The sequence below is a fragment of the Phallusia mammillata genome, chromosome 4 (assembly GCF_965637545.1).
Source record: "Phallusia mammillata chromosome 4, kaPhaMamm4.hap1.1, whole genome shotgun sequence".
NCBI lineage: Eukaryota > Metazoa > Chordata > Ascidiacea > Phlebobranchia > Ascidiidae > Phallusia > Phallusia mammillata.
In genome coordinates, this window is record NC_137255.1 from 28,927,382 (window position 1) to 28,938,784 (window position 11,403).

The window sequence follows — 11,403 nt, forward strand, 5'->3', positions numbered from 1 at the left end:
CTAAAGTGTTTTAAATAAAATGATATCAAAGGCCACAAACTACAGTAGGCTACACAAACAAACCGCTTTGCGCGGGTTTAAGCTGCTTGATACGCAAAAAAACCTTTGGTGGCAGACTTGGACAACTAGATAATTCTAGTTGCCTAATTGGGCAAATTAGAGCAAAATGGCAGTAATTCTGATTCTAATCTAGTTTAGAAATATCGGGTAAACTCCAATTCTAATTCTAATCTAATTTACAGTTTTCCCCAAAACGCTAGTTTTTTCAACGACATTTTTCGGCAGGTGATATGAGCGTGTCTTTCATGTCCAAACCCACATCACCAACAAGGTCAAACAAACCACATCACTGAAACAAGTTTTTCAGTTATACTTGGCACTGTGACGAACAGTACCTGCATTCTTTATTGCTACCTCATGGGCTGTTGTGTCATAATGCAGTCTGGTCATAAAAGAGAACACAGTTTGTTGGTCGGTTGAATTAGGTTTTGCATAAAAGTTCACTGACTTAGTATCGCCCGATTATGGAAACCAGTATTCTATGTTCATTAGTATTTTAAGTCTTCAGATTTTCCGCTTAAAAAGTGTAATTTGGGACTAAAATGTTAAGACGACTGTAAACATTTTCAGGTCTTCAGCGAGTAGGCAATAAAAGACAGCTGTGTCCCTTCACCCTTTTAACAACACCTTGAGTGACTATAGGAAGCATTATCTGGCATCCACTCAAAAGAAACAAAAAAACACAGGGATCAGAAATCACGGTAGCTGCGTAAATCGTGAAGGGGCAGTACAATTGCAACTGTCCACCGACGTCAAAAAATCGAGACTCACGAAAATCTCAGGCCAAAATAACAGATCATTTACGAATTGATGCTGCTCGAGAACTACTTGACGTGACCGCCACAATCAGGTCCGCCTGAGCGTATTTTGGTCACGCCGAATTACATAGTGTAAAACATGCAAATTTTGACTTCAAATTTAAAACGAACTAAAGTTGATTGGTTTAAATCTAATTCTAGTCCGAATTCTAATTTAATTTCTATTTTTTGAGAAAAGGTAATTCTAATTCTAATCTAATTTGAAAAAAACTGAGATGCTCTAATTTCAATTCTAATCTAATTTGAAAAAACGAAAAAAATTCTAGTTGTCCAAGTCTGTTTGGTGGCCACTCGCGATATTATTTCTAAAGACATGAGCGCCCGAAATCAGACAGACAAAACGAAGCAAAGCTGCGCAATTAAAGGCATGCGCCCCACACGGAGTAACCACCATGCCTTCGGTTTAAGTTTATTAATAAAAAAACAGACTTGATTCGGGCTTATGTCATCTATAAACATTTGACAGTATGTAAAATAAGTAGAGATGTACCGAATATTCGGTTTGCCGGATTTATTCGGCCGAATCGGTCATTTTTGCAAAGATTCGGTTTCGGCCGAATAATTTGTTGCGATTCGGCCGAAACCGAATCTTTTACGAACACCAATTTAAAGCGTTAAACGTGTCTTTTCTGCTTAAGGTACCACGCAAATCTTTCAAAAGCCCAAACATAACGAAAATCGCGTCAATTTTTATCTTTTTCAACACATTATCGGTTTCCCACTGTTGTCAAAAAAATAAGCAACTCATTGGCAGGTTGCCAATCATGCTTGAGGCAATTTTAAACCCCACAGAACTGAAATGAGGACGAAACACAACTATTCTGCACTAATTGCCTGGTAGATAAACATTTTTTCATGTCAAACGCGTAGCGTACGACTTTGCGTGACGTCATAAATGATTCGGTTGATTCGGCCGAATTTATTCGGCAAAACCGCCGAATATTCGGTTTCGGCCGAATCGAAATTTCGTAATAAGTTAAATATTATGTAATCAGGACGTCGCTATGGAAACGCAGTAGGGATTTACGTCATCAGCTTGTGATTGTGACGTGGTTGGTTGTACGGAGTTATTAATATAGGTTGATGGGTCTTTGTGTGTGTTTTCATTTAGTCGAATTCCATCTGTTTAAGAACAAAATATACATTATATATATGACTGGAAATTCGCTTTTATCGATAAGATGTAAATCTAACTCGCAAAAACGGCGACCATTTATTATTACAGACTAAAAAATACAGATCAGGGATTCAAAATATTCGACTAGTTGTGCACAGCTGACGCAATAAGGACTGATGTCATCAGGTTTCTGTTGTGACGTTGAAGTATTAATGTAGATTGGCGGATTGTTGCGATTTTCTATGATCTGTCGATTTCCAGCTGTTTACACATTTTTTAATTTAGACACATACAAGTTACAAAAGTCTAAATGCAGTTAAATATAACGGTACCAATTTAGAAAATAAAATTACAGTATTGTGTTTTGGAAAAGCGAAAACACAATTCATGTTGCTAAAAAACATCGATCGTATTACTTACTCATGTCAGCGTATTCGCTTTCACCTTCATTTGTCGCTGACAAATTATTCCTACAAAGCATATATATTATATGATTTAATAAGGTTGAATATTAAACAAATGTGGATATTGAGCCGAACTATCTGACGGATCATTTTTTGATCAGGGGTCACTAAACTACGGCCCACGGGCTACATCACAGACAAGACTTTAATTGTGCGCCAACAATTGCCTTCTTATGCCACTTATAAAGGATTGGTCGAAAGATGTTGTGGGGTTTTGCATTTGCGTTTGTCAAGTTAGAATTGTATTATCTCTATTGTTATATGTTTAATAGTTAAGTCATGTAAGAGGGTCTGACAGAAAATGCTCTTTTAAAGGATTGGTTCTGCTCTCGGGTATTTGACTAATTGGCGGGGACGATGACCCTGAATCGGAACTATCATGGCAAAAGGCCGTTTGAGGTTTTAACCCAGCACTATGTGCAATGGCCGCTACTTGATCAGCACGACTACAAGTGGCGGTTTCAACATGAAATGTTCTCAATTCACTGGCATAACGGTTGTATCGCGCTCCTTTGAAAAGGATTGTAGATTAAACATCTATTTTTGGCATTAAATCTCATTAAAATCGACTTGCGAGGCAGGTTTGGAACAAGCGGTGTAAGGGCTTGCAAATTATGCTGCCCTCGCGTGTCATTCCTAAACTGATTCGGCTCGCTGTGAAAAAAGTTTGTTGACCCCTGTCAAGTCATGCAGATCGTTTTATCAACCACCTTTCTTTTCGACGCTTTTGTGACGTCACATAGACAATGGTGACGCATATAATGACGACAGTGACCGATCCGTAAATTATTGAAACTATCTTGATGGTGCTGTCGGCTGGAGTCTCTATTAATGTAATGAGTGTTAGAGTTTACATTTAAACCTTTGACAAAATATTTAAAACTTGTTTTTAAAAAAATAGCATGTAAAAAGGTAAATGTGACAGCAGATAGCGTTTCAAGTCACCTGGAACGCTAGGCGTTTCAGTTTCTGCTGCGATTTTAATAGTTGAAGAAATTAGATGTGTAGCTATAGTAATCGGTTTCATCGAGGCGCTGGTTTTTGCGATTGGGCTAGAAGCCTCAGTTGTACTTGATATTTGGGTGGGGGTTGTAGTAACTAATGCGATTGTATCAATTATATTGGGGTTGTCAGCGATAGACGGTGTTTCTGTGGTGCTGACTTTTGCAGTTGTTTCAATTGATTTTAGGGTGGTTGTTGTTGCAATCGGTTTTGTAAAGGTGGTGGCTAAAAACGAAAAATAGCAATCTTTTGGTTTGTTGTATTTCTCAGAGCACCATTTCGACAACTGTTAGCTTTTACAACTTTAAGCGGTTAACATGACTACAGCGTTTATCTTATTAAACTATTTTATCACAAAAAATGGTTCTGCTATATGACCATCAAGGTTTTTTTTTACCTGGAAGACTTTTTTCACAAATGTATCTCGCACTGTGGTTTGTACATTGCACCTTATACCAAAAATAAGATTTCTGATGTCGGCTTCTATTACCCATTGTAACACAATTTAAATTATGTAAGCGATTTGGTTGATAACTGCCCCACATTTCCATTGTGACATTGCTCCCATCACTCCACTGAAACAGTTTAGAATCTCCAATTCTTTTTGCCCCGATGTATAGCGAATAAGGTGCATCTAAAACAGTCAAAAAAGTTTTAAAGTTTGTTTAAATTGATGAACAATTTCACGTCAAAAAAAACTTTCTACACATTAGAACAAACTGGAAAAAAATTTGATACACATTGTGTTGTTATCTTAGGAACAAATATTTCATAACTTTTTGGAAAAGGAAAATTTAACTTAATCACGACTGAAAACTTAACGGTAGAATAGCTTCCAGCCTTCCATGCATATTGATACGGTTTTGGAAGTTTAATAATCTATCGAGACTGTTTTGATATAAAATATGTTTGAAGTAAGGGCTTTGCGTAGTGATTGCATGCTTGCCCTGAAACATGAATCGAAAATTCGAAAATTTCCGGACACATTTTGGAATTTTACTCAGCACTCTAGTCTTGTGTTCCACCACACAATGTGCAGAAATTACTTGTAATCTGTTGTTAGACATTTATATTGCGATGTAAAAGAAAAGAACAAATAATTTGGTATTTTTTGTCAATTAAAGGTTACATTACCAGCCGATACAAAAAGGCAAAGTTACTTCACCTGTCAGATTTATAAACCACCTCAGAAACACGAAGATGTCGTCGTTTTTGACATTAGCTACATTAGCTTGCAACGCAGAACATCCCATCTCTGCTCCAGCATATGAAGTGACTGGAGTCATTTCGATGGAATATTGAAATCCATTGAAGTTATGCCAAGTTCGTCCCTTAGTAGAAACAGTTAAACACAAAATAAACAAGATATCTAAAACCGTCATGTTTGCTCCACAAGATCAGCTTAACTTATTATTGGCATTCGAAAGCATTTCCACAATATGACTTGAACGAGACTATGTACTTTAGCGAGGTTCATTGAGACGGTGATCTTATAATAGTTCCAAGTAACTATCGTGGACGGATTAAAACAATAGGATGCTCGCTGGGTAGCGCAGGTTCATGGGTTCTGTTGTCAATAAAATCAATTTGCATATCAATTTGGCGACAAAAATGAACTGCTCACCTTTCCATGACACAAATGTGGTTGTATTTGCAGTATCTTACGTGTACTGTTCTGATGTGCGACAACATCATATAGCGCGTAAAATTTAAAATATTTTATGTGGAATCACTGTCGTTACAAAATCACTGCGTGAAACAAAGTAAAATCCACATTTGCATAAATTATATGACGCAATTTAATTTAATTTAACAAAACTCATTGCAAATTAAATTTCAGGAAACATGTATAAAATATTGACAAAACACAGTTAGATGTCACCATAAAGATATGTCGGTGAAAGCAGCAGTAAAAATAAACAAAGCTGTAGAAACAACACTGAAAGCCAATGGTCATATAAATCCAATAAAAACTGTATTTGAGCTTAAGTGTGAACCAGCTACAGAAGTAAACGATACGGTAACAGCAACATGGCTTTAATTGTTAAAATAGTAGCTTTAGTCATATTTACCATATTAAGTCCACCAACATTGAGTAACGCGTGCGTCAATTTTGTTTATCCAACAAAATATGTCTATTTAACATGGCTCGTTGTGTCATAAGTATTGTCTTCAATGTTTTGTGTTTTGTTGAGTTGGCTATACATGTTAGAATTCATTGTAGTATTTTCTAATGTATCGTAAGCTTCAGTGTGCATATTAACTCTCACCAACTGGTCGTATTCTACAGAATTGCTTGCTGGTGGCTGTGCAGTGTCGTAAGTATCAGCTGGTGATATTTCAGCATGTCCAAGTTGGTCATAACTAACGTCTGCCTGGTTATGGGATCACTTTACAGTGTCATACGCTTCAGAGGGCAGTGTATCATGCGCTAGTTGGTCGTAAGCTTCCATATCAGTTTCGTTTTGCTGGGCAGTGCTACATTCCAAACTATAAGTAGCCTCCGATACATGTGTTTGTTGATCATTGTTGCGTGCTTTGTTGATTGTGGCAATTTTCGGACTTCACTATAGGCATTGTTGTCGTCAGGTGTTTCGTCATAAAAGTTTTCATGTGGTGCAGGCTCGTAATGCACGCTGTAGTAATCATTCGGTACAGATGGCTTCGCAAAGGTGCTTAAGTCTGCTTTAGGAATGCTGTACGTCTTTTCCCGCTGATATTCGTCATCTGTAACAAAACAAAGAAATGAAACCTATCAAAACATGTCTGAATTGCTAAAATGTACTCTACCATACTCACCTACTACGCTACAATCCCTCAAACCAGATAAACTTACTGCTGGTGCCTGTTTGCTGCAAAACATAAAACCGTTTTAACATGTCATAAGAAGCAGACACAAAAAGCAAGCATACAAAGTTGTAGGCCAGGCCCCAATATTTAGTTGAAATATTTTGTTGTTAGTGGTTCTCTAACAAGAGTTAGAATGAGAGCAAGAGTTAAAACCTCATGAACAGTACATATGAAGAATAAATATAGTGTGCATCATGGCCTCATAATAAAAATTTTCTGGGTGTACAAGTTTATCACGAGCAATACTCACATTGTTTATTACACAAAAAATATTTTTTAAAATATTTAAGTTTCAGTAGCGCACTTCAATGACGCTAGAAGTAGCAGTTTAGAATATCTATTAATCTTTCAATTACTTTTGAGTTTTTCCGTTTTACTCGCATCATGTTACGTAACACTCACCGCGAGCGGCGCTTCCGTGACGTCACACAGACAATGACAATGCAGTCTATGACTAAGAGGAGTCCGCCGCATGACGCAGCAATAATAATATTCGTGTTAGAGTGGTTTTGTTTGGCTCCAGCTGTAGTAAAATGATAATTGAACTGATTTGAAGTAAATAATGTTTGGTACTTTTGCATCAGCTGTGTAATTTTAAAGATAATGTGAAAAGAGTTGTGTCAATAGATGAGTATCATGCGAGTTCATTAGGTTGATTGCATATAGAGCTTGTAGGCACCACTTGTGGAATAATGCAAAACGTTTTGCTAATACTTATTACAAAATGTGACTAGAATAGAAATTTAAAGTATCAATATTCTTTAAAAAAGTCAAAGAAACACAGTTAAATGAAGTTTTACCTATTGAAGTGCTCGATGGTGTTGAAGTGCTGGTTGCTGAGGATGGTTGGCTGGTTCCGACTGGTATGGTTACACCAATAATGGTGGATTGTGTGGTTTTGTTGACTGGAATGGTGGATTCAGTCACAATTGTTGTGGTCTTTGTTGTTGCTGTTGTTGGTGTGGCGGTAGTTGTCACGATATTTGGTTTGGTTGTTGTTTTAGAGGTAGTGGGCGTGGTTGTTGGTTTAGTAGTAGTTGGTGTGGTTGTTGTAGTGATGGTTATTGCTGTGTTTGTTGTTTTAATGGTGGTTGTTGTAGTAATAGTTGATGATGTCGTGCTGCTAGTTGTGCTAATTGTCGTAGTTGCTATAAACAACCAACAGAATATTTAGCAAAATGTCATTTTTACCAATTTCAGATTGGAAATGTTTTTACGACCTAAATTGTACAAGCGATTGTTTTTTAGTTGTTTAGACTTTAGAGGGTTTAATAATACTTACTTGGAATGGGTTTCTGACAAATATATCTGGCGAAATATGTGCACGGTGCATCAAACCATAGAAAAGATGATCTAAAGCTATGAGCATCGCCCATAGATATGGAGTTTTCGTTCCCTCCAAAGTTGTTTGGCTCGTTCATATACCACTGAGTAGTTGTGACGTCACTGCCATCGTTCCATTGAAACAAACCAGTGCTTGTGTTTTTCATTGCTCCGATGTAAAAGCTATAAGGTTCACCTGGTTTAAAAAGCAAACTTTTGTTTGAATCATTGTTTGTAAGCCATCAAAACTCAAGTGGAAAATAACTTTACAGGTTTTCAAGCATTTGAAAAAATGTTTAGCAAATTAATGAACGATTAATTGGAAAGTTAAAAGCACTGTATTGCACCCTTAAGCAACGGTTAAGTCAGCAGTGACAAGTCAAGTCGACGCTTAAGGTGCAAAATTAGGATAATAAAAGGAAAATAGATAGGGACCGTCCAGTACTAGGTCCTTTTAATAGCTTTACCACAGGAGCGAAAAATCTTTTTACACAACAACCACAAATGTGTATACTAAACTTAAATAAAAGTTTAGCAACTGAACGTTTAATTGGCCTGTAACATACAGAATCCTCTCGAAATATATTGTAGATGTGCTTCGAAGGCTAAATATCTCACGAAAAAGTTATTTGTTGCAGCACGACTGCGATTACAGGCAGTGCACGCCTGCGCTAAACTACAATGTCCCACATCCAAAACTAATGTAATCAATAATGATACAACTGGTTAGATCTTAGTGATAAAATGCACACAATCGACACAAATATTTCAACACTTGTTAACAAGAATAAAGTACAAATGTTTAATAAAAAATCAGACCTTGTACCTGTCACATTTATATGAAGCTTTAAAAATTCGAAGATAGCCGTAGTTTTAACGTTAGCTACTGTGGCTTGCAACGAAGAACATTCTTTCTCTGCATCAGCATATGAATATACTATATTCAGTTGAACAGAATATTGAAAGTTCTGGAATTCACGCCAAGTTCGAGAATTAGCCATCGCGCACATCAATAAAACCAGAAATATTTTGGAATTCATATCGCAGTTATGTTAATCTGTGAAACAAAACAAACATCTGTCCTTTGAGATAATTCCCAATACAGTACAGTTATTCTAATGTTCACATATATTTGCTGTTTATGTTGCTATTTCGTCTTTGATTCTTTATCAGCAAGTAAAATAGTCTCACCACAGCTCAGGTTCTACTGCTTAAAACGCCGCATATTATTTCACAAATTTTTAGAGACAGTTATACCACGATCTTGCTTTATGTCATAAATATGCGGTAAATGTTACTTTCTTGAATTATTTTGTACTTTGTGTAATCAGTGCTACTGTTTAACACACAAAGCTCGTTCCGACAACCCGCTTCAGGTGCACTAACTCGTGTTTGTTTTACAAGCCACACAACAATCAACAGTGTTCTACCAAGTTCAATGCCAAGAAACAATTTGCTTTAAGATGAATTGCCTGAACAAAAGCCTTCAGTTTCGAGCAACAACAAACTCTTGATCAATTAATATTAGGAACGTTTTTGCAAGGTCTATGAGGAAGTAATAAGAATAGATTAAAGTTTCCATTGACTTGGAACAATAGCGGATGTTGCGTTGGTTATACGATGCCACGCACGCTTTATTATTACACTTATACAGTAATGGCTTACAACCTGACTACTAAACTGGTTACTCGATCATATTAGGGTACTAGATCTCAGTGCACAAAAAATACTAAAACGTGTTGGTAAATATCTTTGGCGAAACAAAACCCACGCTATATTGCGTTTTATAACATTCTGTTATAATCTAAAAGCCAACAAAATATAAGCTGTAAATTTTGTGCATGAATTTAATGCTGCTTGCAGTACATCAGCATTAACTGCAAGAAATAGGATCTGAAGAGTGGCTTTTTCCTCATCTAAGTTGTTGAATTAAAACATTAATCAATAGTTGAAACTAAACTTTGACATTACTACCTGAATATGACATTGCAATTTTATTCTCATTGCCTAGAAAAGAAACAAACTTTGCCGAATAGCTTTATGCACCAATGACGGTTGAATCTGCTGGTTTTGTAGTTACTGGTTAACAATATTGGATGGGGAAATTATGTTGTTCACATGATCGAGTGTATATGATAACAAATGAATACACTGCTGCGGATGTTAAAACCGTCCAACGCATTTATTGCACACAACCAGTTGTAAAAGTACACCTACGTTCATCAGTGAAAAAAACAACACTTACTTCTGATAAGGGGACACAACGCAATAGGAACTTGGTGCGACGCAATAGGAACTTAATAAAGGTGCGGATAAAGGAACTTGGTGCGGAGTTGCGTCATTGTGTAAATTTGTTGCTTGATACACGGAAAGAGGTTCATGAAGAGTTTGACAGGCAATATATAAGGGACATTCCCATGAACTTTCGGCCTTGCTCTAATAATAACGTGTACGTTTCAGAGTTGCAAGTCGTGTCAGGCTTTTCGGTTCAGGGTTTACGCGACTTTAAACTATGCTGATGGCGCCTAAACCTAACTTTTCTTTGCAACACCTTAAAACAACTGTCGATGACCATAAATCGCAGCATAAGTTTATTGATACATACTTTGGAGTTCGAAAAAGCTTTGTTTGAATCTAACTTGGCAACCATACTGGATGGTTTAAAATGCTAAGACAAAGTTGGTTTTATATTATATTTTCCCAAAGTAACAAACCATTTTCAGTCATAACCACAGCGATAACACAAAAAGATTGCGTGAGTTTAGGCTGCTTGATAAGCAAACGAATGTTCAATAGTCAATCGCTTCATCATTTCTACGATGTAGAACGCCCGAAATTAGCCAATCAGCCAAATCAGCCAAGTGCACAACCAGACAAACAAAATGAAACATACCGACCTACGCAGGTTTCGGCATGTACCATAGGCATAGTGTTCACCAGTGGTTCTCAAACTTTTTAAGCATGCGGCACATTAAAAAACTAAAATTCCTAAAACTAAATTAAAAATATGAGCTTTGAAACGTTGTCATGCACACCAGTATTTCGTCATGAAGACCAAAAACCCCAAGAAATATTGCACTTTCAAATAGGAAATATTTCGCGGTACACTTAGAAATCTCTCACAGAACAATAGTGTGCCGTGGCACACGGTTTGAGAATCACTGGTGTAAACAAACCATTAAGATCAAAACTGATTTGCTTTGGCTCAAGGCCACCTCTGAACATTGTTTAATACGTAGAGTAAAATACTTGTTACGGATTAATTGTTATGTAATCAGGACGTCAATCTTGGCTGACGCAGTACGGATTGACGTCATCAGCTGGTGATTGTGACGTGATTGGTTGTACGGTGTTATCGACATAGGTTGTTGGGTATTTATGTGTTTCTTGATGTACTTGAATGCAATCTAATTAAACTAATCACAGCTTTGCAACGATACGCATTTTATACCTGATTAGAAATATGTGAAAATTATGTGTCAAAACGATGCAGACTGAAAAAAACACACATTAGGGATTAGAAATATTCATTCAGGACCTATGACCTGCTCAGCTATATTTACAGCATGATGCTTCTTTCATGGCGTATATTTGTTTTAGCAACCACACTAAAGATTGTTATTATTATATGGATAACTGAACATTAAAAGTTACGCAAACAAAACACCTTTTTTTGCTGGTAAGTTTTGAAAAAAAATTCATTATTGTCACAAGGTTACGGTACATTAATGACAAGCCACATACAACGCATCTCCAGCGCGTTTACCGT